Genomic DNA, 24,742 nt, shown 5'->3' on the forward strand with positions numbered 1-24,742 from the left:
ATTTAGCAAGGGCCTCGCACCTTCTGATGCATCAGGTAGGTGCACAATAGCATAGCCTAACCCTCTGTACTTTGGTCTATATTGATGCGGGACATAGACAGCCAGCTGATGACCAATCCATTAGTGCAATGGATGGCTGGAAGCATTTGTCTTTGCCTTTGCAATACCACAGAAGCAATGCATGGTCAATGTACAGCAATGACACACCTGTGTGAACAGCCAGGAGACCCCCCCCCCCCCCCCATGTTATGTTACATAGTAACATAGTTAGTACGGTCGAAAAAAGACATATGTCCATCAAGTTCAACCAGGGAATTAAGGGGTAGGGGTGTGGCGCGATATTGGGGAAGGGATGAGATTTTATATTTCTTCATAAGCATTAATCTTATTTTGTCAATTAGGAACATTCAGCACCCACCCGCTATCAAGGCAGCTGCCTATCATGTCATGCCCTACCTGCACAGGTGTGCTGGCTACTCAAATGATCCAATTAAGGAGGCCATTTAGTCAGCAGCAGCAGAAGTCCTGTGCCTGGACGCTCCAACAGCGGCCAGACACAAGCAGAAGCAGCAGAAGCAGCAGCAGCACCACCTTTTGTTTTTTGGCTGCAGCAGCAGCAAGGCCCACAGGGCTGGCTAGCTGGCTAGCCAGCAAGCAGGTAGCAATGAAAGTAGGAATCTTTCTTTTTAACCCTGTAAGGGGGTGGTGCACTGTACCCGAAGATACTGCCATATCGGGTCAATGCATAGGGCGACGGAAGCAAGCTTCAAAATCGGCCCCGTTCTCAAAAATCCATTTAATATATGGTCCCCAGATAGGGGACGTAACAGATATTAAACTGATAAGAACAGATACTACACTTGATCTTAGCCAAAAGGCCGAGAAGCGATAACCGTGAAAGGGGCGGGCCCAACAAGGTGCCCTTCATGGGCACTATCACTGCTTGCTGTCAGGGAGGCTGCCAGACAATTTTCCATGCACACTCTGGGCTGGGGGGCAGTCAACCACCAGTACACACAGCAGAACCTAAACCCATACCATTATTGCTAAGCAGCAAGACAGGGGCCCATTGCACTCCCACGGGGCCTTTTTAAATGCAATCCATAACCCGGATTTGCCAGGAACCCTTCTTACTCCTCCTACTTGCATGTGACACTGGGCTTAGGATCTGCATAGGAAACACACACACAAGCACACACCTACCTTTGTTGCCTGCAGATGCCTCCTTGGCTGTCCCCAAACGGTATCAAACCAACACCCACGGGAAGCTGTAAGCATAGAGGACATGCCTGCACCCCATTGGACTTACCTGTGTGGGTTAAACCCGGGTTATTTGACAACCTATGGCGGTGATGGTTCTGCTCAGGCAGAGCAGTGCTGATGCTCCTCATAAAGCTGTCGCTGCTGTGAAGGTTCTAGGTGACATCACAAATCCCTATGGTTACATACACAACAAAGCTGGGTTGTTGTTGTTTACACTCTGCAAGGCCTGTGGAAGTGAGTGACATCATAGCACTGTAGTTCTGAGGGTTCTAGATGGATGCAACAATCTCCTGTTGCTTCTATGAAGGCCATAATAGACGACATCACCAAACAGCTCCATAGTCACATACACAGCAAAGGAGAGATGTTGTTTACACCTAGTGATGTCAGTGGTATTGAGTGACATCACAGCACAGTGCTAAGGCTCCTGGGCCTGGACACAGCAGCGGCTGCAATATCTCAACGGAGAATACGTTTATATATATGTGTGTGTGTGCGCGTATATATATATATATATATATATATATATATATATATATATATATATATATATTTCTCCGCCGAAATCACTTTTAAACCCATTTCCACCTTTTTTTCCCTTCTCTTCCTCTTACTTTTTTTTCACGTTTTTTTTACGTTTTTCTCCTTTTCGCCTCTTTTCTGGGCGTATTATTCTTCTTTTTCTTCTTTTTTTTCGTCTAATGCATACCCCATCAGTGCAGCAATGCTTATTCAATACCGCCAGCAGATGGAGACACTGGGGGATAATTTTCTAAGGATTTATACTGATTTTTCCTGTCTGAATTTGTCGCACAGAAAATTGCAGGCCAAATATGTGTGACATTTCTGCGACTTTAGCTTCTAGAGCATTTTTACAACATTATACATAGGTGCTGAATACATAAAAAGCGACTGTTCAGCGGCAGACAAGTCGCATCGGCTGAAAGTAGGCCAGAATGTCAGTCCATGTTGGAGCAGGTTTAGATACAGTCTAAGGTATAGATCTCAAAGTCTGTGCACAGAATTTAGCAAGGGCCTCGCACCTTCTGATGCATCAGGTAGGTGCACAATAGCATAGCCTAACCCTCTGTACTTTGGTCTATATTGATGCGGGACATAGACAGCCAGCTGATGACCAATCCATTAGTGCAATGGATGGCTGGAAGCATTTGTCTTTGCCTTTGCAATACCACAGAAGCAATGCATGGTCAATGTACAGCAATGACACACCTGTGTGAACAGCCAGGAGACCCCCCCCCCCCCCCCCATGTTATGTTACATAGTTACATAGTTAGTACGGTCGAAAAAAGACATATGTCCATCAAGTTCAACCAGGGAATTAAGGGGTAGGGGTGTGGCGCGATATTGGGGAAGGGATGAGATTTTATATTTCTTCATAAGCATTAATCTTATTTTGTCAATTAGGAACATTCAGCACCCACCCGCTATCAAGGCAGCTGCCTATCATGTCATGCCCTACCTGCACAGGTGTGCTGGCTACTCAAATGATCCAATTAAGGAGGCCATTTAGTCAGCAGCAGCAGAAGTCCTGTGCCTGGACGCTCCAACAGCGGCCAGACACAAGCAGAAGCAGAAGCAGCAGAAGCAGCAGCAGCACCACCTTTTGTTTTTTGGCTGCAGCAGCAGCAAGGCCCACAGGGCTGGCTAGCTGGCTAGCCAGCAAGCAGGTAGCAATGAAAGTAGGAATCTTTCTTTTTAACCCTGTAAGGGGGTGGTGCACTGTACCCGAAGATACTGCCATATCGGGTCAATGCATAGGGCGACGGAAGCAAGCTTCGAAATCGGCCCCCGTTCTCAAAAATCCATTTAATATATGGTCCCCAGATAGGGGACGTATCAGATATTAAACTGATAAGAACAGATACTACACTTGATCTTAGCCAAAAGGCCGAGAAGCGATAACCGTGAAAGGGGCGGGCCCAACAAGGTGCCCTTCATGGGCACTATGACTGCTTGCTGTCAGGGAGGCTGCCAGACAATTTTCCATGCACACTCTGGGCTGGGGGGCAGTCAACCACCAGTACACACAGCAGAACCTAAACCCATACCATTATTGCTAAGCAGCAAGACAGGGGCCCATTGCACTCCCACGGGGCCTTTTTAAATGCAATCCATAACCCGGATTTGCCAGGAACCCTTCTTACTCCTCCTACTTGCATGTGACACTGGGCTTAGGATCTGCATAGGAAACACACACACAAGCACACACCTACCTTTGTTGCCTGCAGATGCCTCCTTGGCTGTCCCCAAAAGGTATCAAACCAACACCCACGGGAAGCTGTAAGCATAGAAGACATGCCTGCACCCCATTGGACTTACCTGTGTGGGTTAAACCCGGGTTATTTGACAACCTATGGCGGTGATGGTTCTGCTCAGGCAGAGCAGTGCTGATGCTCCTCATAAAGCTGTCGCTGCTGTGAAGGTTCTAGGTGACATCACAAATCCCTATGGTTACATACACAACAAAGCTGGGTTGTTGTTGTTTACACTCTGCAAGGCCTGTGGAAGTGAGTGACATCATAGCACTGTAGTTCTGAGGGTTCTAGATGGATGCAACAATCTCCTGTTGCTTCTATGAAGGCCATAATAGACGACATCACCAAACAGCTCCATAGTCACATACACAGCAAAGGAGAGATGTTGTTTACACCTAGTGATGTCAGTGGTATTGAGTGACATCACAGCACAGTGCTAAGGCTCCTGGGCCTGGACACAGCAGCGGCTGCAATATCTCAACGGAGAATACGTTTATATATATGTGTGTGTGTGCGCGTATATATATATATATATATATATATATATATATATTTCTCCGCCGAAATCACTTTTAAACCCATTTCCACCTTTTTTTCCCTTCTCTTCCTCTTACTTTTTTTTCACGTTTTTTTACGTTTTTCTCCTTTTCGCCTCTTTTCTGGGCGTATTATTCTTCTTTTTCTTCTTTTTTTTCGTCTAATGCATACCCCATCAGTGCAGCAATGCTTATTCAATACCGCCAGCAGATGGAGACACTGGGGGATAATTTTCTAAGGATTTATACTGATTTTTCCTGTCTGAATTTGTCGCACAGAAAGTTGCAGGCCAAATATGTGTGACATTTCTGCGACTTTAGCTTCTAGAGCATTTTTACAACATTATACATAGGTGCTGAATACATAAAAAGCGACTGTTCAGCGACAGACAAGTCGCATCGGCTGAAAGTAGGCCAGAATGTCAGTCCATGTTGGAGCAGGTTTAGATACAGTCTAAAGTATAGATCTCAAAGTCTGTGCACAGAATTTAGCAAGGGCCTCGCACCTTCTGATGCATCAGGTAGGTGCACAATAGCATAGCCTAACCCTCTGTACTTTGGTCTATATTGATGCGGGACATAGACAGCCAGCTGATGACCAATCCATTAGTGCAATGGATGGCTGGAAGCATTTGTCTTTGCCTTTGCAATACCACAGAAGCAATGCATGGTCAATGTACAGCAATGACACACCTGTGTGAACAGCCAGGAGACCCCCCCCCCCCCCCCCCATGTTATGTTACATAGTTACATAGTTAGTACGGTCGAAAAAAGACATATGTCCATCAAGTTCAACCAGGGAATTAAGGGGTAGGGGTGTGGCGCGATATTGGGGAAGGGATGAGATTTTATATTTCTTCATAAGCATTAATCTTATTTTGTCAATTAGGAACATTCAGCACCCACCCGCTATCAAGGCAGCTGCCTATCATGTCATGCCCTACCTGCACAGGTGTGCTGGCTACTCAAATGATCCAATTAAGGAGGCCATTTAGTCAGCAGCAGCAGAAGTCCTGTGCCTGGACGCTCCAACAGCGGCCAGACACAAGCAGAAGCAGCAGAAGCAGCAGCAGCACCACCTTTTGTTTTTTGGCTGCAGCAGCAGCAAGGCCCACAGGGCTGGCTAGCTGGCTAGCCAGCAAGCAGGTAGCAATGAAAGTAGGAATCTTTCTTTTTAACCCTGTAAGGGGGTGGTGCACTGTACCCGAAGATACTGCCATATCGGGTCAATGCATAGGGCGACGGAAGCAAGCTTCAAAATCGGCCCCGTTCTCAAAAATCCATTTAATATATGGTCCCCAGATAGGGGACGTAACAGATATTAAACTGATAAGAACAGATACTACACTTGATCTTAGCCAAAAGGCCGAGAAGCGATAACCGTGAAAGGGGCGGGCCCAACAAGGTGCCCTTCATGGGCACTATCACTGCTTGCTGTCAGGGAGGCTGCCAGACAATTTTCCATGCACACTCTGGGCTGGGGGGCAGTCAACCACCAGTACACACAGCAGAACCTAAACCCATACCATTATTGCTAAGCAGCAAGACAGGGGCCCATTGCACTCCCACGGGGCCTTTTTAAATGCAATCCATAACCCGGATTTGCCAGGAACCCTTCTTACTCCTCCTACTTGCATGTGACACTGGGCTTAGGATCTGCATAGGAAACACACACACAAGCACACACCTACCTTTGTTGCCTGCAGATGCCTCCTTGGCTGTCCCCAAACGGTATCAAACCAACACCCACGGGAAGCTGTAAGCATAGAGGACATGCCTGCACCCCATTGGACTTACCTGTGTGGGTTAAACCCGGGTTATTTGACAACCTATGGCGGTGATGGTTCTGCTCAGGCAGAGCAGTGCTGATGCTCCTCATAAAGCTGTCGCTGCTGTGAAGGTTCTAGGTGACATCACAAATCCCTATGGTTACATACACAACAAAGCTGGGTTGTTGTTGTTTACACTCTGCAAGGCCTGTGGAAGTGAGTGACATCATAGCACTGTAGTTCTGAGGGTTCTAGATGGATGCAACAATCTCCTGTTGCTTCTATGAAGGCCATAATAGACGACATCACCAAACAGCTCCATAGTCACATACACAGCAAAGGAGAGATGTTGTTTACACCTAGTGATGTCAGTGGTATTGAGTGACATCACAGCACAGTGCTAAGGCTCCTGGGCCTGGACACAGCAGCGGCTGCAATATCTCAACGGAGAATACGTTTATATATATGTGTGTGTGTGCGCGTATATATATATATATATATATATATATATATATATATATATATTTCTCCGCCGAAATCACTTTTAAACCCATTTCCACCTTTTTTTCCCTTCTCTTCCTCTTACTTTTTTTTCACGTTTTTTTTTACGTTTTTCTCCTTTTCGCCTCTTTTCTGGGCGTATTATTCTTCTTTTTCTTCTTTTTTTTCGTCTAATGCATACCCCATCAGTGCAGCAATGCTTATTCAATACCGCCAGCAGATGGAGACACTGGGGGATAATTTTCTAAGGATTTATACTGATTTTTCCTGTCTGAATTTGTCGCACAGAAAATTGCAGGCCAAATATGTGTGACATTTCTGCGACTTTAGCTTCTAGAGCATTTTTACAACATTATACATAGGTGCTGAATACATAAAAAGCGACTGTTCAGCGGCAGACAAGTCGCATCGGCTGAAAGTAGGCCAGAATGTCAGTCCATGTTGGAGCAGGTTTAGATACAGTCTAAGGTATAGATCTCAAAGTCTGTGCACAGAATTTAGCAAGGGCCTCGCACCTTCTGATGCATCAGGTAGGTGCACAATAGCATAGCCTAACCCTCTGTACTTTGGTCTATATTGATGCGGGACATAGACAGCCAGCTGATGACCAATCCATTAGTGCAATGGATGGCTGGAAGCATTTGTCTTTGCCTTTGCAATACCACAGAAGCAATGCATGGTCAATGTACAGCAATGACACACCTGTGTGAACAGCCAGGAGACCCCCCCCCCCCCCCCATGTTATGTTACATAGTTACATAGTTAGTACGGTCGAAAAAAGACATATGTCCATCAAGTTCAACCAGGGAATTAAGGGGTAGGGGTGTGGCGCGATATTGGGGAAGGGATGAGATTTTATATTTCTTCATAAGCATTAATCTTATTTTGTCAATTAGGAACATTCAGCACCCACCCGCTATCAAGGCAGCTGCCTATCATGTCATGCCCTACCTGCACAGGTGTGCTGGCTACTCAAATGATCCAATTAAGGAGGCCATTTAGTCAGCAGCAGCAGAAGTCCTGTGCCTGGACGCTCCAACAGCGGCCAGACACAAGCAGAAGCAGAAGCAGCAGAAGCAGCAGCAGCACCACCTTTTGTTTTTTGGCTGCAGCAGCAGCAAGGCCCACAGGGCTGGCTAGCTGGCTAGCCAGCAAGCAGGTAGCAATGAAAGTAGGAATCTTTCTTTTTAACCCTGTAAGGGGGTGGTGCACTGTACCCGAAGATACTGCCATATCGGGTCAATGCATAGGGCGACGGAAGCAAGCTTCGAAATCGGCCCCCGTTCTCAAAAATCCATTTAATATATGGTCCCCAGATAGGGGACGTATCAGATATTAAACTGATAAGAACAGATACTACACTTGATCTTAGCCAAAAGGCCGAGAAGCGATAACCGTGAAAGGGGCGGGCCCAACAAGGTGCCCTTCATGGGCACTATGACTGCTTGCTGTCAGGGAGGCTGCCAGACAATTTTCCATGCACACTCTGGGCTGGGGGGCAGTCAACCACCAGTACACACAGCAGAACCTAAACCCATACCATTATTGCTAAGCAGCAAGACAGGGGCCCATTGCACTCCCACGGGGCCTTTTTAAATGCAATCCATAACCCGGATTTGCCAGGAACCCTTCTTACTCCTCCTACTTGCATGTGACACTGGGCTTAGGATCTGCATAGGAAACACACACACAAGCACACACCTACCTTTGTTGCCTGCAGATGCCTCCTTGGCTGTCCCCAAAAGGTATCAAACCAACACCCACGGGAAGCTGTAAGCATAGAAGACATGCCTGCACCCCATTGGACTTACCTGTGTGGGTTAAACCCGGGTTATTTGACAACCTATGGCGGTGATGGTTCTGCTCAGGCAGAGCAGTGCTGATGCTCCTCATAAAGCTGTCGCTGCTGTGAAGGTTCTAGGTGACATCACAAATCCCTATGGTTACATACACAACAAAGCTGGGTTGTTGTTGTTTACACTCTGCAAGGCCTGTGGAAGTGAGTGACATCATAGCACTGTAGTTCTGAGGGTTCTAGATGGATGCAACAATCTCCTGTTGCTTCTATGAAGGCCATAATAGACGACATCACCAAACAGCTCCATAGTCACATACACAGCAAAGGAGAGATGTTGTTTACACCTAGTGATGTCAGTGGTATTGAGTGACATCACAGCACAGTGCTAAGGCTCCTGGGCCTGGACACAGCAGCGGCTGCAATATCTCAACGGAGAATACGTTTATATATATGTGTGTGTGTGCGCGTATATATATATATATATATATATATATATATATATATATATATTTCTCCGCCGAAATCACTTTTAAACCCATTTCCACCTTTTTTTCCCTTCTCTTCCTCTTACTTTTTTTTCACGTTTTTTTACGTTTTTCTCCTTTTCGCCTCTTTTCTGGGCGTATTATTCTTCTTTTTCTTCTTTTTTTTCGTCTAATGCATACCCCATCAGTGCAGCAATGCTTATTCAATACCGCCAGCAGATGGAGACACTGGGGGATAATTTTCTAAGGATTTATACTGATTTTTCCTGTCTGAATTTGTCGCACAGAAAGTTGCAGGCCAAATATGTGTGACATTTCTGCGACTTTAGCTTCTAGAGCATTTTTACAACATTATACATAGGTGCTGAATACATAAAAAGCGACTGTTCAGCGACAGACAAGTCGCATCGGCTGAAAGTAGGCCAGAATGTCAGTCCATGTTGGAGCAGGTTTAGATACAGTCTAAAGTATAGATCTCAAAGTCTGTGCACAGAATTTAGCAAGGGCCTCGCACCTTCTGATGCATCAGGTAGGTGCACAATAGCATAGCCTAACCCTCTGTACTTTGGTCTATATTGATGCGGGACATAGACAGCCAGCTGATGACCAATCCATTAGTGCAATGGATGGCTGGAAGCATTTGTCTTTGCCTTTGCAATACCACAGAAGCAATGCATGGTCAATGTACAGCAATGACACACCTGTGTGAACAGCCAGGAGACCCCCCCCCCCCCCCATGTTATGTTACATAGTTACATAGTTAGTACGGTCGAAAAAAGACATATGTCCATCAAGTTCAACCAGGGAATTAAGGGGTAGGGGTGTGGCGCGATATTGGGGAAGGGATGAGATTTTATATTTCTTCATAAGCATTAATCTTATTTTGTCAATTAGGAACATTCAGCACCCACCCGCTATCAAGGCAGCTGCCTATCATGTCATGCCCTACCTGCACAGGTGTGCTGGCTACTCAAATGATCCAATTAAGGAGGCCATTTAGTCAGCAGCAGCAGAAGTCCTGTGCCTGGACGCTCCAACAGCGGCCAGACACAAGCAGAAGCAGAAGCAGCAGAAGCAGCAGCAGCACCACCTTTTGTTTTTTGGCTGCAGCAGCAGCAAGGCCCACAGGGCTGGCTAGCTGGCTAGCCAGCAAGCAGGTAGCAATGAAAGTAGGAATCTTTCTTTTTAACCCTGTAAGGGGGTGGTGCACTGTACCCGAAGATACTGCCATATCGGGTCAATGCATAGGGCGACGGAAGCAAGCTTCGAAATCGGCCCCCGTTCTCAAAAATCCATTTAATATATGGTCCCCAGATAGGGGACGTATCAGATATTAAACTGATAAGAACAGATACTACACTTGATCTTAGCCAAAAGGCCGAGAAGCGATAACCGTGAAAGGGGCGGGCCCAACAAGGTGCCCTTCATGGGCACTATCACTGCTTGCTGTCAGGGAGGCTGCCAGACAATTTTCCATGCACACTCTGGGCTGGGGGGCAGTCAACCACCAGTACACACAGCAGAACCTAAACCCATACCATTATTGCTAAGCAGCAAGACAGGGGCCCATTGCACTCCCACGGGGCCTTTTTAAATGCAATCCATAACCCGGATTTGCCAGGAACCCTTCTTACTCCTCCTACTTGCATGTGACACTGGGCTTAGGATCTGCATAGGAAACACACACACAAGCACACACCTACCTTTGTTGCCTGCAGATGCCTCCTTGGCTGTCCCCAAACGGTATCAAACCAACACCCACGGGAAGCTGTAAGCATAGAGGACATGCCTGCACCCCATTGGACTTACCTGTGTGGGTTAAACCCGGGTTATTTGACAACCTATGGCGGTGATGGTTCTGCTCAGGCAGAGCAGTGCTGATGCTCCTCATAAAGCTGTCGCTGCTGTGAAGGTTCTAGGTGACATCACAAATCCCTATGGTTACATACACAACAAAGCTGGGTTGTTGTTGTTTACACTCTGCAAGGCCTGTGGAAGTGAGTGACATCATAGCACTGTAGTTCTGAGGGTTCTAGATGGATGCAACAATCTCCTGTTGCTTCTATGAAGGCCATAATAGACGACATCACCAAACAGCTCCATAGTCACATACACAGCAAAGGAGAGATGTTGTTTACACCTAGTGATGTCAGTGGTATTGAGTGACATCACAGCACAGTGCTAAGGCTCCTGGGCCTGGACACAGCAGCGGCTGCAATATCTCAACGGAGAATACGTTTATATATATGTGTGTGTGTGCGCGTATATATATATATATATATATATATATATATATATATATATATTTCTCCGCCGAAATCACTTTTAAACCCATTTCCACCTTTTTTTCCCTTCTCTTCCTCTTACTTTTTTTTCACGTTTTTTTACGTTTTTCTCCTTTTCGCCTCTTTTCTGGGCGTATTATTCTTCTTTTTTTTCGTCTAATGCATACCCCATCAGTGCAGCAATGCTTATTCAATACCGCCAGCAGATGGAGACACTGGGGGATAATTTTCTAAGGATTTATACTGATTTTTCCTGTCTGAATTTGTCGCACAGAAAGTTGCAGGCCAAATATGTGTGACATTTCTGCGACTTTAGCTTCTAGAGCATTTTTACAACATTATACATAGGTGCTGAATACATAAAAAGCGACTGTTCAGCGACAGACAAGTCGCATCGGCTGAAAGTAGGCCAGAATGTCAGTCCATGTTGGAGCAGGTTTAGATACAGTCTAAAGTATAGATCTCAAAGTCTGTGCACAGAATTTAGCAAGGGCCTCGCACCTTCTGATGCATCAGGTAGGTGCACAATAGCATAGCCTAACCCTCTGTACTTTGGTCTATATTGATGCGGGACATAGACAGCCAGCTGATGACCAATCCATTAGTGCAATGGATGGCTGGAAGCATTTGTCTTTGCCTTTGCAATACCACAGAAGCAATGCATGGTCAATGTACAGCAATGACACACCTGTGTGAACAGCCAGGAGACCCCCCCCCCCATGTTATGTTACATAGTTACATAGTTAGTACGGTCGAAAAAAGACATATGTCCATCAAGTTCAACCAGGGAATTAAGGGGTAGGGGTGTGGCGCGATATTGGGGAAGGGATGAGATTTTATATTTCTTCATAAGCATTAATCTTATTTTGTCAATTAGGAACATTCAGCACCCACCCGCTATCAAGGCAGCTGCCTATCATGTCATGCCCTACCTGCACAGGTGTGCTGGCTACTCAAATGATCCAATTAAGGAGGCCATTTAGTCAGCAGCAGCAGAAGTCCTGTGCCTGGACGCTCCAACAGCGGCCAGACACAAGCAGAAGCAGAAGCAGCAGAAGCAGCAGCAGCACCACCTTTTGTTTTTTGGCTGCAGCAGCAGCAAGGCCCACAGGGCTGGCTAGCTGGCTAGCCAGCAAGCAGGTAGCAATGAAAGTAGGAATCTTTCTTTTTAACCCTGTAAGGGGGTGGTGCACTGTACCCGAAGATACTGCCATATCAGGTCAATGCATAGGGCGACGGAAGCAAGCTTCGAAATCGGCCCCCGTTCTCAAAAATCCATTTAATATATGGTCCCCAGATAGGGGACGTATCAGATATTAAACTGATAAGAACAGATACTACACTTGATCTTAGCCAAAAGGCCGAGAAGCGATAACCGTGAAAGGGGCGGGCCCAACAAGGTGCCCTTCATGGGCACTATCACTGCTTGCTGTCAGGGAGGCTGCCAGACAATTTTCCATGCACACTCTGGGCTGGGGGGCAGTCAACCACCAGTACACACAGCAGAACCTAAACCCATACCATTATTGCTAAGCAGCAAGACAGGGGCCCATTGCACTCCCACGGGGCCTTTTTAAATGCAATCCATAACCCGGATTTGCCAGGAACCCTTCTTACTCCTCCTACTTGCATGTGACACTGGGCTTAGGATCTGCATAGGAAACACACACACAAGCACACACCTACCTTTGTTGCCTGCAGATGCCTCCTTGGCTGTCCCCAAACGGTATCAAACCAACACCCACGGGAAGCTGTAAGCATAGAGGACATGCCTGCACCCCATTGGACTTACCTGTGTGGGTTAAACCCGGGTTATTTGACAACCTATGGCGGTGATGGTTCTGCTCAGGCAGAGCAGTGCTGATGCTCCTCATAAAGCTGTCGCTGCTGTGAAGGTTCTAGGTGACATCACAAATCCCTATGGTTACATACACAACAAAGCTGGGTTGTTGTTGTTTACACTCTGCAAGGCCTGTGGAAGTGAGTGACATCATAGCACTGTAGTTCTGAGGGTTCTAGATGGATGCAACAACCTCCTGTTGCTTCTATGAAGGCCATAATAGACGACATCACCAAACAGCTCCATAGTCACATACACAGCAAAGGAGAGATGTTGTTTACACCTAGTGATGTCAGTGGTATTGAGTGACATCACAGCACAGTGCTAAGGCTCCTGGGCCTGGACACAGCAGCGGCTGCAATATCTCAACGGAGAATACGTTTATATATATGTGTGTGTGTGCGCGTATATATATATATATATATATATATATATATATATATATTTCTCCGCCGAAATCACTTTTAAACCCATTTCCACCTTTTTTTCCCTTCTCTTCCTCTTACTTTTTTTTCACTTTTTTTACGTTTTTCTCCTTTTCGCCTCTTTTCTGGGCGTATTATTCTTCTTTTTTTTCGTCTAATGCATACCCCATCAGTGCAGCAATGCTTATTCAATACCGCCAGCAGATGGAGACACTGGGGGATAATTTTCTAAGGATTTATACTGATTTTTCCTGTCTGAATTTGTCGCACAGAAAGTTGCAGGCCAAATATGTGTGACATTTCTGCGACTTTAGCTTCTAGAGCATTTTTACAACATTATACATAGGTGCTGAATACATAAAAAGCGACTGTTCAGCGACAGACAAGTCGCATCGGCTGAAAGTAGGCCAGAATGTCAGTCCATGTTGGAGCAGGTTTAGATACAGTCTAAAGTATAGATCTCAAAGTCTGTGCACAGAATTTAGCAAGGGCCTCGCACCTTCTGATGCATCAGGTAGGTGCACAATAGCATAGCCTAACCCTCTGTACTTTGGTCTATATTGATGCGGGACATAGACAGCCAGCTGATGACCAATCCATTAGTGCAATGGATGGCTGGAAGCATTTGTCTTTGCCTTTGCAATACCACAGAAGCAATGCATGGTCAATGTACAGCAATGACACACCTGTGTGAACAGCCAGGAGACCCCCCCCCCCATGTTATGTTACATAGTTACATAGTTAGTACGGTCGAAAAAAGACATATGTCCATCAAGTTCAACCAGGGAATTAAGGGGTAGGGGTGTGGCGCGATATTGGGGAAGGGATGAGATTTTATATTTCTTCATAAGCATTAATCTTATTTTGTCAATTAGGAACATTCAGCACCCACCCGCTATCAAGGCAGCTGCCTATCATGTCATGCCCTACCTGCACAGGTGTGCTGGCTACTCAAATGATCCAATTAAGGAGGCCATTTAGTCAGCAGCAGCAGAAGTCCTGTGCCTGGACGCTCCAACAGCGGCCAGACACAAGCAGAAGCAGAAGCAGCAGAAGCAGCAGCAGCACCACCTTTTGTTTTTTGGCTGCAGCAGCAGCAAGGCCCACAGGGCTGGCTAGCTGGCTAGCCAGCAAGCAGGTAGCAATGAAAGTAGGAATCTTTCTTTTTAACCCTGTAAGGGGGTGGTGCACTGTACCCGAAGATACTGCCATATCAGGTCAATGCATAGGGCGACGGAAGCAAGCTTCGAAATCGGCCCCCGTTCTCAAAAATCCATTTACTATATGGTCCCCAGATAGGGGACGTATCAGATATTAAACTGATAAGAACAGATACTACACTTGATCTTAGCCAAAAGGCCGAGAAGCGATAACCGTGAAAGGGGCGGGCCCAACAAGGTGCCCTTCATGGGCACTATCACTGCTTGCTGTCAGGGAGGCTGCCAGACAATTTTCCATGCACACTCTGGGCTGGGGGGCAGTCAACCACCAGTACACACAGCAGAACCTAAACCCATACCATTATTGCTAAGCAGCAAGACAGGGGCCCATTGCACTCCCACGGGGCCTTTTTAAATGCAATCCATAACCCGGATTTGCCAGGAACCCTTCTTACTCCTCCTACTTGCATGTGACACTGGGCTTAGGATCTGCATAGGAAACACACACACAAGCACACACCTACCTTTGTTGCCTGCAGATGCCTCCTTGGCTGTCCCCAAACGGTATCAAACCAACACCCACGGGAAGCTGTAAGCATAGAGGACATGCCTGCACCCCATTGGACTTACCTGTGTGGGTTAAACCCGGGTTATTTGACAACCTATGGCGGTGATGGTTCTGCTCAGGCAGAGCAGTGCTGATGCTCCTCATAAAGCTGTCGCTGCTGTGAAGGTTCTAGGTGACATCACAAATCCCTATGGTTACATACACAACAAAGCTGGGTTGTTGTTGTTTACACTCTGCAAGGCCTGTGGAAGTGAGTGACATCATAGCACTGTAGTTCTGAGGGTTCTAGATGGATGCAACAACCTCCTGTTGCTTCTATGAAGGCCATAATAGACGACATCACCAAACAGCTCCATAGTCACATACACAGCAAAGGAGAGATGTTGTTTACACCTAGTGATGTCAGTGGTATTGAGTGACATCACAGCACAGTGCTAAGGCTCCTGGGCCTGGACACAGCAGCGGCTGCAATATCTCAACGGAGAATACGTTTATATATATGTGTGTGTGTGCGCGTATATATATATATATATATATATATATATATATATATATATATATTTCTCCGCCGAAATCACTTTTAAACCCATTTCCACCTTTTTTTCCCTTCTCTTCCTCTTACTTTTTTTTCACGTTTTTTTACGTTTTTCTCCTTTTCGCCTCTTTTCTGGGCGTATTATTCTTCTTTTTCTTCTTTTTTTTCGTCTAATGCATACCCCATCAGTGCAGCAATGCTTATTCAATACCGCCAGCAGATGGAGACACTGGGGGATAATTTTCTAAGGATTTATACTGATTTTTCCTGTCTGAATTTGTCGCACAGAAAGTTGCAGGCCAAATATGTGTGACATTTCTGCGACTTTAGCTTCTAGAGCATTTTTACAACATTATACATAGGTGCTGAATACATAAAAAGCGACTGTTCAGCGACAGACAAGTCGCATCGGCTGAAAGTAGGCCAGAATGTCAGTCCATGTTGGAGCAGGTTTAGATACAGTCTAAAGTATAGATCTCAAAGTCTGTGCACAGAATTTAGCAAGGGCCTCGCACCTTCTGATGCATCAGGTAGGTGCACAATAGCATAGCCTAACCCTCTGTACTTTGGTCTATATTGATGCGGGACATAGACAGCCAGCTGATGACCAATCCATTAGTGCAATGGATGGCTGGAAGCATTTGTCTTTGCCTTTGCAATACCACAGAAGCAATGCATGGTCAATGTACAGCAATGACACACCTGTGTGAACAGCCAGGAGACCCCCCCCCCCCCCCATGTTATGTTACATAGTTACATAGTTAGTACGGTCGAAAAAAGACATATGTCCATCAAGTTCAACCAGGGAATTAAGGGGTAGGGGTGTGGCGCGATATTGGGGAAGGGATGAGATTTTATATTTCTTCATAAGCATTAATCTTATTTTGTCAATTAGGAACATTCAGCACCCACCCACTATCAAGGCAGCTGCCTATCATGTCATGCCCTACCTGCACAGGTGTGCTGGCTACTCAAATGATCCAATTAAGGAGGCCATTTAGTCAGCAGCAGCAGAAGTCCTGTGCCTGGACGCTCCAACAGCGGCCAGACACAAGCAGAAGCAGAAGCAGCAGAAGCAGCAGCAGCACCACCTTTTGTTTTTTGGCTGCAGCAGCAGCAAGGCCCACAGGGCTGGCTAGCTGGCTAGCCAGCAAGCAGGTAGCAATGAAAGTAGGAATCTTTCTTTTTAACCCTGTAAGGGGGTGGTGCACTGTACCCGAAGATACTGCCATATCGGGTCAATGCATAGGGCGACGGAAGCAAGCTTCGAAATCGGCCCCCGTTCTCAAAAATCCATTTAATATATGGTCCCCAGATAGGGGACGTATCAGATATTAAACTGATAAGAACAGATACTACACTTGATCTTAGCCAAAAGGCCGAGAAGCGATAACCGTGAAAGGGGCGGGCCCAACAAGGTGCCCTTCATGGGCACTATCACTGCTTGCTGTCAGGGAGGCTGCCAGACAATTTTCCATGCACACTCTGGGCTGGGGGGCAGTCAACCACCAGTACACACAGCAGAACCTAAACCCATACCATTATTGCTAAGCAGCAAGACAGGGGCCCATTGCACTCCCACGGGGCCTTTTTAAATGCAATCCATAACCCGGATTTGCCAGGAACCCTTCTTACTCCTCCTACTTGCATGTGACACTGGGCTTAGGATCTGCATAGGAAACACACACACAAGCACACACCTACCTTTGTTGCCTGCAGATGCCTCCTTGGCTGTCCCCAAACGGTATCAAACCAACACCCACGGGAAGCTGTAAGCATAGAGGACATGCCTGCACCCCATTAGACTTACCTGTGTGGGTTAAACCCGGGTTATTTGACAACCTATGGCGGTGATGGTTCTGCTCAGGCAGAGCAGTGCTGATGCTCCTCATAAAGCTGTCGCTGCTGTGAAGGTTCTAGGTGACATCACAAATCCCTATGGTTACATACACAACAAAGCTGGGTTGTTGTTGTTTACACTCTGCAAGGCCTGTGGAAGTGAGTGACATCATAGCACTGTAGTTCTGAGGGTTCTAGATGGATGCAACAATCTCCTGTTGCTTCTATGAAGGCCATAATAGACGACATCACCAAACAGCTCCATAGTCACATACACAGCAAAGGAGAGATGTTGTTTACACCTAGTGATGTCAGTGGTATTGAGTGACATCACAGCACAGTGCTAAGGCTCCTGGGCCTGGACACAGCAGCGGCTGCAATATCTCAACGGAGAATACGTTTATATATATGTGTGTGTGTGCGCGTATATATATATATATATATATATATATATATATGTATATATATTTCTCCGCCGAAATCACTTTTAAACCCATTTCCACCTTTTTTTCCCTTCTCTTCCTCTTACTTTTTTTTCACGTTTTTTTACGTTTTTCTCCTTTTCGCCTCTTTTCTGGGCGTATTATTCTTCTTTTTTTTCGTCTAATGCATACCCCATCAGTGCAGCAATGCTTATTCAATACCGCCAGCAGATGGAGACACTGGGGGATAATTTTCTAAGGATTTATACTGATTTTTCCTGTCTGAATTTGTCGCACAGAAAGTTGCAGGCCAAATATGTGTGACATTTCTGCGACTTTAGCTTCTAGAGCATTTTTACAACATTATACATAGGTGCTGAATACATAAAAAGCGACTGTTCAGCGACAGACAAGTCGCATCGGCTGAAAGTAGGCCAGAATGTCAGTCCATGTTGGAGCAGGTTTAGATACAGTCTAAAGTATAGATCTCAAAGTCTGTGCACAGAATTTAGCAAGGGCCTCGCACCTTCTGATGCATCAGGTAGGTGCACAATAGCATAGCCTAACCCTCTGTACTTTGGTCTATATTGATGCGGGACATAGACAGCCAGCTGATGACCAATCCATTAGTGCAATGGATGGCTGGAAGCATTTGTCTTTGCCTTTGCAATACCACAGAAGCAATGCATGGTCAATGTACAGCAATGACACACCTGTGTGAACAGCCAGGAGACCCCCCCCCCCCCCCATGTTATGTTACATAGTTACATAGTTAGTACGGTCGAAAAAAGACATATGTCCATCAAGTTCAACCAGGGAATTAAGGGGTAGGGGTGTGGCGCGATATTGGGGAAGGGATGAGATTTTATATTTCTTCATAAGCATTAATCTTATTTTGTCAATTAGGAACATTCAGCACCCACCCGCTATCAAGGCAGCTGCCTATCATGTCATGCCCTACCTGCACAGGTGTGCTGGCTACTCAAATGATCCAATTAAGGAGGCCATTTAGTCAGCAGCAGCAGAAGTCCTGTGCCTGGACGCTCCAACAGCGGCCAGACACAAGCAGAAGCAGAAGCAGCAGAAGCAGCAGCAGCACCACCTTTTGTTTTTTGGCTGCAGCAGCAGCAAGGCCCACAGGGCTGGCTAGCTGGCTAGCCAGCAAGCAGGTAGCAATGAAAGTAGGAATCTTTCTTTTTAACCCTGTAAGGGGGTGGTGCACTGTACCCGAAGATACTGCCATATCGGGTCAATGCATAGGGCGACGGAAGCAAGCTTCGAAATTGGCCCCCGTTCTCAAAAATCCATTTAATATATGGTCCCCAGATAGGGGACGTATCAGATATTAAACTGATAAGAACAGATTTTTTTTTTTTTTTTTTTTTTATCTAAAGCCGAGGAACGTGCTTTCGATTCACCCAAAGTGCAAGAAAAAGTGCAAACGTGTTACACTAAAAAAACGTGCACAAAGGATGCGGTCTATCGCAAGCCCTTCTCCGATAGGAGAGAGGCCCCCCAACAAACCTTACCCTTCGCCTCCGGACCAAAAGGTACCTGCGAGGTTCCAGGTTCGATGTCCCTTTTCGCCGAAGCTACTAGGGGACCACAAATGCTCCCGGCATCCCCCTTGGCGTTAGCCAAGGTATCTGCCCGCAGAGCCGATTACGGTAGGTACCCTGCCAAGCAGGAGTACCCGGGGTGTTTGCAGGGAGGTGCGGAACCTAATGGCCACACACACCTCCCCTAGACCGCCAGGAGGGACACCCAGAAGGGCTACCGCATCCTGACAAATCCTGTGAACACACAACACGCAAAAAGTGACACAGTGACGAAAAATAAATAAATAAGTGAATGTGTGCAGATATACTGCCCGGACATCCGGCCGGATCTATAAAAATTTCTCTGATCCTAGCCAGAAGGCCGGGAATCAAGAGGTGAGTGCCACAAGGTGAAGAGATTATGGTGCCCGTGCTTCAACTCAGTGAGTCTATCCTCCCAGTGAGTTTCGGCACCTCGGGGTCACCACTCCCCGAGGCACAAAAGTACCTCGGCTCTAGACCCTCTCAGCCTCATGGCGAGACCCGGAGGGAACAGGTCACATCGGGGCAGCCGTCGAGCTGATTCCTCAGAACCAGCCCCGGAAAGCCCTGGTACACCTGCATCCTCCATGCAGCACCCATCCCCACCAGCATGAAAACTGATAAGAACAGATACTACACTTGATCTTAGCCAAAAGGCCGAGAAGCGATAACCGTGAAAGGGGCGGGCCCAACAAGGTGCCCTTCATGGGCACTATCACTGCTTGCTGTCAGGGAGGCTGCCAGACAATTTTCCATGCACACTCTGGGCTGGGGGGCAGTCAACCACCAGTACACACAGCAGAACCTAAACCCATACCATTATTGCTAAGCAGCAAGACAGGGGCCCATTGCACTCCCACGGGGCCTTTTTAAATGCAATCCATAACCCGGATTTGCCAGGAACCCTTCTTACTCCTCCTACTTGCATGTGACACTGGGCTTAGGATCTGCATAGGAAACACACACACAAGCACACACCTACCTTTGTTGCCTGCAGATGCCTCCTTGGCTGTCCCCAAACGGTATCAAACCAACACCCACGGGAAGCTGTAAGCATAGAGGACATGCCTGCACCCCATTGGACTTACCTGTGTGGGTTAAACCCGGGTTATTTGACAACCTATGGCGGTGATGGTTCTGCTCAGGCAGAGCAGTGCTGATGCTCCTCATAAAGCTGTCGCTGCTGTGAAGGTTCTAGGTGACATCACAAATCCCTATGGTTACATACACAACAAAGCTGGGTTGTTGTTGTTTACACTCTGCAAGGCCTGTGGAAGTGAGTGACATCATAGCACTGTAGTTCTGAGGGTTCTAGATGGATGCAACAATCTCCTGTTGCTTCTATGAAGGCCATAATAGACGACATCACCAAACAGCTCCATAGTCACATACACAGCAAAGGAGAGATGTTGTTTACACCTAGTGATGTCAGTGGTATTGAGTGACATCACAGCACAGTGCTAAGGCTCCTGGGCCTGGACACAGCAGCGGCTGCAATATCTCAACGGAGAATACGTTTATATATATGTGTGTGTGTGCGCGTATATATATATATATATATATATATATATATATATATATATATATATATATATATATTTCTCCGCCGAAATCACTTTTAAACCCATTTCCACCTTTTTTTCCCTTCTCTTCCTCTTACTTTTTTTTCACGTTTTTTTACGTTTTTCTCCTTTTCGCCTCTTTTCTGGGCGTATTATTCTTCTTTTTCTTCTTTTTTTTCGTCTAATGCATACCCCATCAGTGCAGCAATGCTTATTCAATACCGCCAGCAGATGGAGACACTGGGGGATAATTTTCTAAGGATTTATACTGATTTTTCCTGTCTGAATTTGTCGCACAGAAAGTTGCAGGCCAAATATGTGTGACATTTCTGCGACTTTAGCTTCTAGAGCATTTTTACAACATTATACATAGGTGCTGAATACATAAAAAGCGACTGTTCAGCGACAGACAAGTCGCATCGGCTGAAAGTAGGCCAGAATGTCAGTCCATGTTGGAGCAGGTTTAGATACAGTCTAAAGTATAGATCTCAAAGTCTGTGCACAGAATTTAGCAAGGGCCTCGCACCTTCTGATGCATCAGGTAGGTGCACAATAGCATAGCCTAACCCTCTGTACTTTGGTCTATATTGATGCGGGACATAGACAGCCAGCTGATGACCAATCCATTAGTGCAATGGATGGCTGGAAGCATTTGTCTTTGCCTTTGCAATACCACAGAAGCAATGCATGGTCAATGTACAGCAATGACACACCTGTGTGAACAGCCAGGAGACCCCCCCCCCCCCCCATGTTATGTTACATAGTTACATAGTTAGTACGGTCGAAAAAAGACATATGTCCATCAAGTTCAACCAGGGAATTAAGGGGTAGGGGTGTGGCGCGATATTGGGGAAGGGATGAGATTTTATATTTCTTCATAAGCATTAATCTTATTTTGTCAATTAGGAACATTCAGCACCCACCCGCTATCAAGGCAGCTGCCTATCATGTCATGCCCTACCTGCACAGGTGTGCTGGCTACTCAAATGATCCAATTAAGGAGGCCATTTAGTCAGCAGCAGCAGAAGTCCTGTGCCTGGACGCTCCAACAGCGGCCAGACACAAGCAGAAGCAGAAGCAGCAGAAGCAGCAGCAGCACCACCTTTTGTTTTTTGGCTGCAGCAGCAGCAAGGCCCACAGGGCTGGCTAGCTGGCTAGCCAGCAAGCAGGTAGCAATGAAAGTAGGAATCTTTCTTTTTAACCCTGTAAGGGGGTGGTGCACTGTACCCGAAGATACTGCCATATCGGGTCAATGCATAGGGCGACGGAAGCAAGCTTCGAAATCGGCCCCCGTTCTCAAAAATCCATTTAATATATGGTCCCCAGATAGGGGACGTATCAGATATTAAACTGATAAGAACAGATACTACACTTGATCTTAGCCAAAAGGCCGAGAAGCGATAACCGTGAAAGGGGCGGGCCCAACAAGGTGCCCTTCATGGGCACTATCACTGCTTGCTGTCAGGGAGGCTGCCAGACAATTTTCCATGCACACTCTGGGCTGGGGGGCAGTCAACCACCAGTACACACAGCAGAACCTAAACCCATACCATTATTGCTAAGCAGCAAGACAGGGGCCCATTGCACTCCCACGGGGCCTTTTTAAATGCAATCCATAACCCGGATTTGCCAGGAACCCTTCTTACTCCTCCTACTTGCATGTGACACTGGGCTTAGGATCTGCATAGGAAACACACACACAAGCACACACCTACCTTTGTTGCCTGCAGATGCCTCCTTGGCTGTCCCCAAACGGTATCAAACCAACACCCACGGGAAGCTGTAAGCATAGAGGACATGCCTGCACCCCATTGGACTTACCTGTGTGGGTTAAACCCGGGTTATTTGACAACCTATGGCGGTGATGGTTCTGCTCAGGCAGAGCAGTGCTGATGCTCCTCATAAAGCTGTCGCTGCTGTGAAGGTTCTAGGTGACATCACAAATCCCTATGGTTACATACACAACAAAGCTGGGTTGTTGTTGTTTACACTCTGCAAGGCCTGTGGAAGTGAGTGACATCATAGCACTGTAGTTCTGAGGGTTCTAGATGGATGCAACAACCTCCTGTTGCTTCTATGAAGGCCATAATAGACGACATCACCAAACAGCTCCATAGTCACATACACAGCAAAGGAGAGATGTTGTTTACACCTAGTGATGTCAGTGGTATTGAGTGACATCACAGCACAGTGCTAAGGCTCCTGGGCCTGGACACAGCAGCGGCTGCAATATCTCAACGGAGAATACGTTTATATATATGTGTGTGTGTGCGCGTATATATATATATATATATATATATATATATATATATATATATATATATTTCTCCGCCGAAATCACTTTTAAACCCATTTCCACCTTTTTTTCCCTTCTCTTCCTCTTACTTTTTTTTCACGTTTTTTTACGTTTTTCTCCTTTTCGCCTCTTTTCTGGGCGTATTATTCTTCTTTTTTTTCGTCTAATGCATACCCCATCAGTGCAGCAATACTTATTCAATACCGCCAGCAGATGGAGACACTGGGGGATAATTTTCTAAGGATTTATACTGATTTTTCCTGTCTGAATTTGTCGCACAGAAAGTTGCAGGCCAAATATGTGTGACATTTCTGCGACTTTAGCTTCTAGAGCATTTTTACAACATTATACATAGGTGCTGAATACATAAAAAGCGACTGTTCAGCGACAGACAAGTCGCATCGGCTGAAAGTAGGCCAGAATGTCAGTCCATGTTGGAGCAGGTTTAGATACAGTCTAAAGTATAGATCTCAAAGTCTGTGCACAGAATTTAGCAAGGGCCTCGCACCTTCTGATGCATCAGGTAGGTGCACAATAGCATAGCCTAACCCTCTGTACTTTGGTCTATATTGATGCGGGACATAGACAGCCAGCTGATGACCAATCCATTAGTGCAATGGATGGCTGGAAGCATTTGTCTTTGCCTTTGCAATACCACAGAAGCAATGCATGGTCAATGTACAGCAATGACACACCTGTGTGAACAGCCAGGAGACCCCCCCCCCCCCCCATGTTATGTTACATAGTTACATAGTTAGTACGGTCGAAAAAAGACATATGTCCATCAAGTTCAACCAGGGAATTAAGGGGTAGGGGTGTGGCGCGATATTGGGGAAGGGATGAGATTTTATATTTCTTCATAAGCATTAATCTTATTTTGTCAATTAGGAACATTCAGCACCCACCCGCTATCAAGGCAGCTGCCTATCATGTCATGCCCTACCTGCACAGGTGTGCTGGCTACTCAAATGATCCAATTAAGGAGGCCATTTAGTCAGCAGCAGCAGAAGTCCTGTGCCTGGACGCTCCAACAGCGGCCAGACACAAGCAGAAGCAGAAGCAGCAGAAGCAGCAGCAGCACCACCTTTTGTTTTTTGGCTGCAGCAGCAGCAAGGCCCACAGGGCTGGCTAGCTGGCTAGCCAGCAAGCAGGTAGCAATGAAAGTAGGAATCTTTCTTTTTAACCCTGTAAGGGGGTGGTGCACTGTACCCGAAGATACTGCCATATCGGGTCAATGCATAGGGCGACGGAAGCAAGCTTCGAAATTGGCCCCCGTTCTCAAAAATCCATTTAATATATGGTCCCCAGATAGGGGACGTATCAGATATTAAACTGATAAGAACAGATACTACACTTGATCTTAGCCAAAAGGCCGAGAAGCGATAACCGTGAAAGGGGCGGGCCCAACAAGGTGCCCTTCATGGGCACTATCACTGCTTGCTGTCAGGGAGGCTGCCAGACAATTTTCCATGCACACTCTGGGCTGGGGGGCAGTCAACCACCAGTACACACAGCAGAACCTAAACCCATACCATTATTGCTAAGCAGCAAGACAGGGGCCCATTGCACTCCCACGGGGCCTTTTTAAATGCAATCCATAAC

At 46.4% G+C, this 24,742-nt stretch overlaps 11 non-coding genes and 1 pseudogene across 11 annotated transcripts; all 12 read right to left on the reverse strand.

Moving 5' to 3' along the window:
• Window positions 1-700: 700 nt before the first annotated feature.
• On the reverse strand, window positions 701-890 carry LOC130321868 (U2 spliceosomal RNA). Its single transcript, XR_008867519.1, has one exon. It is a non-coding gene; the product is annotated as a U2 spliceosomal RNA (small nuclear RNA).
• Window positions 891-2,993: 2,103 nt separating this feature from the next.
• LOC130321876 (U2 spliceosomal RNA) lies at window positions 2,994-3,184 on the reverse strand. Its single transcript, XR_008867526.1, has one exon. It is a non-coding gene; the product is annotated as a U2 spliceosomal RNA (small nuclear RNA).
• A 2,079-nt stretch (window positions 3,185-5,263) lies between these two features.
• LOC130321869 (U2 spliceosomal RNA) lies at window positions 5,264-5,453 on the reverse strand. The gene has a single exon (XR_008867520.1). It is a non-coding gene; the product is annotated as a U2 spliceosomal RNA (small nuclear RNA).
• A 2,093-nt stretch (window positions 5,454-7,546) lies between these two features.
• Window positions 7,547-7,737, reverse strand: LOC130321888 (U2 spliceosomal RNA). Its single transcript, XR_008867533.1, has one exon. It is a non-coding gene; the product is annotated as a U2 spliceosomal RNA (small nuclear RNA).
• A 2,090-nt stretch (window positions 7,738-9,827) lies between these two features.
• Window positions 9,828-10,018, reverse strand: LOC130321900 (U2 spliceosomal RNA). The gene has a single exon (XR_008867541.1). It is a non-coding gene; the product is annotated as a U2 spliceosomal RNA (small nuclear RNA).
• A 2,077-nt stretch (window positions 10,019-12,095) lies between these two features.
• LOC130321858 (U2 spliceosomal RNA) lies at window positions 12,096-12,286 on the reverse strand. Its single transcript, XR_008867510.1, has one exon. It is a non-coding gene; the product is annotated as a U2 spliceosomal RNA (small nuclear RNA).
• A 2,072-nt stretch (window positions 12,287-14,358) lies between these two features.
• On the reverse strand, window positions 14,359-14,549 carry LOC130321867 (U2 spliceosomal RNA). The gene has a single exon (XR_008867518.1). It is a non-coding gene; the product is annotated as a U2 spliceosomal RNA (small nuclear RNA).
• A 2,092-nt stretch (window positions 14,550-16,641) lies between these two features.
• Window positions 16,642-16,832, reverse strand: LOC130321912 (U2 spliceosomal RNA). Its single transcript, XR_008867549.1, has one exon. It is a non-coding gene; the product is annotated as a U2 spliceosomal RNA (small nuclear RNA).
• A 2,081-nt stretch (window positions 16,833-18,913) lies between these two features.
• On the reverse strand, window positions 18,914-19,101 carry LOC130321902 (U2 spliceosomal RNA). The gene has a single exon (XR_008867542.1). It is a non-coding gene; the product is annotated as a U2 spliceosomal RNA (small nuclear RNA).
• Window positions 19,102-19,791: 690 nt separating this feature from the next.
• LOC130321922 (U2 spliceosomal RNA) lies at window positions 19,792-19,951 on the reverse strand (annotated as a pseudogene).
• Window positions 19,952-22,055: 2,104 nt separating this feature from the next.
• On the reverse strand, window positions 22,056-22,246 carry LOC130321924 (U2 spliceosomal RNA). The gene has a single exon (XR_008867552.1). It is a non-coding gene; the product is annotated as a U2 spliceosomal RNA (small nuclear RNA).
• A 2,087-nt stretch (window positions 22,247-24,333) lies between these two features.
• On the reverse strand, window positions 24,334-24,524 carry LOC130321833 (U2 spliceosomal RNA). The gene has a single exon (XR_008867487.1). It is a non-coding gene; the product is annotated as a U2 spliceosomal RNA (small nuclear RNA).
• Between the last annotated feature and the right edge of the window lie 218 nt (window positions 24,525-24,742).

Source organism: Hyla sarda, unplaced genomic scaffold (assembly GCF_029499605.1).
Source record: "Hyla sarda isolate aHylSar1 unplaced genomic scaffold, aHylSar1.hap1 scaffold_229, whole genome shotgun sequence".
In the NCBI taxonomy this organism is placed as follows: domain Eukaryota; kingdom Metazoa; phylum Chordata; class Amphibia; order Anura; family Hylidae; genus Hyla; species Hyla sarda.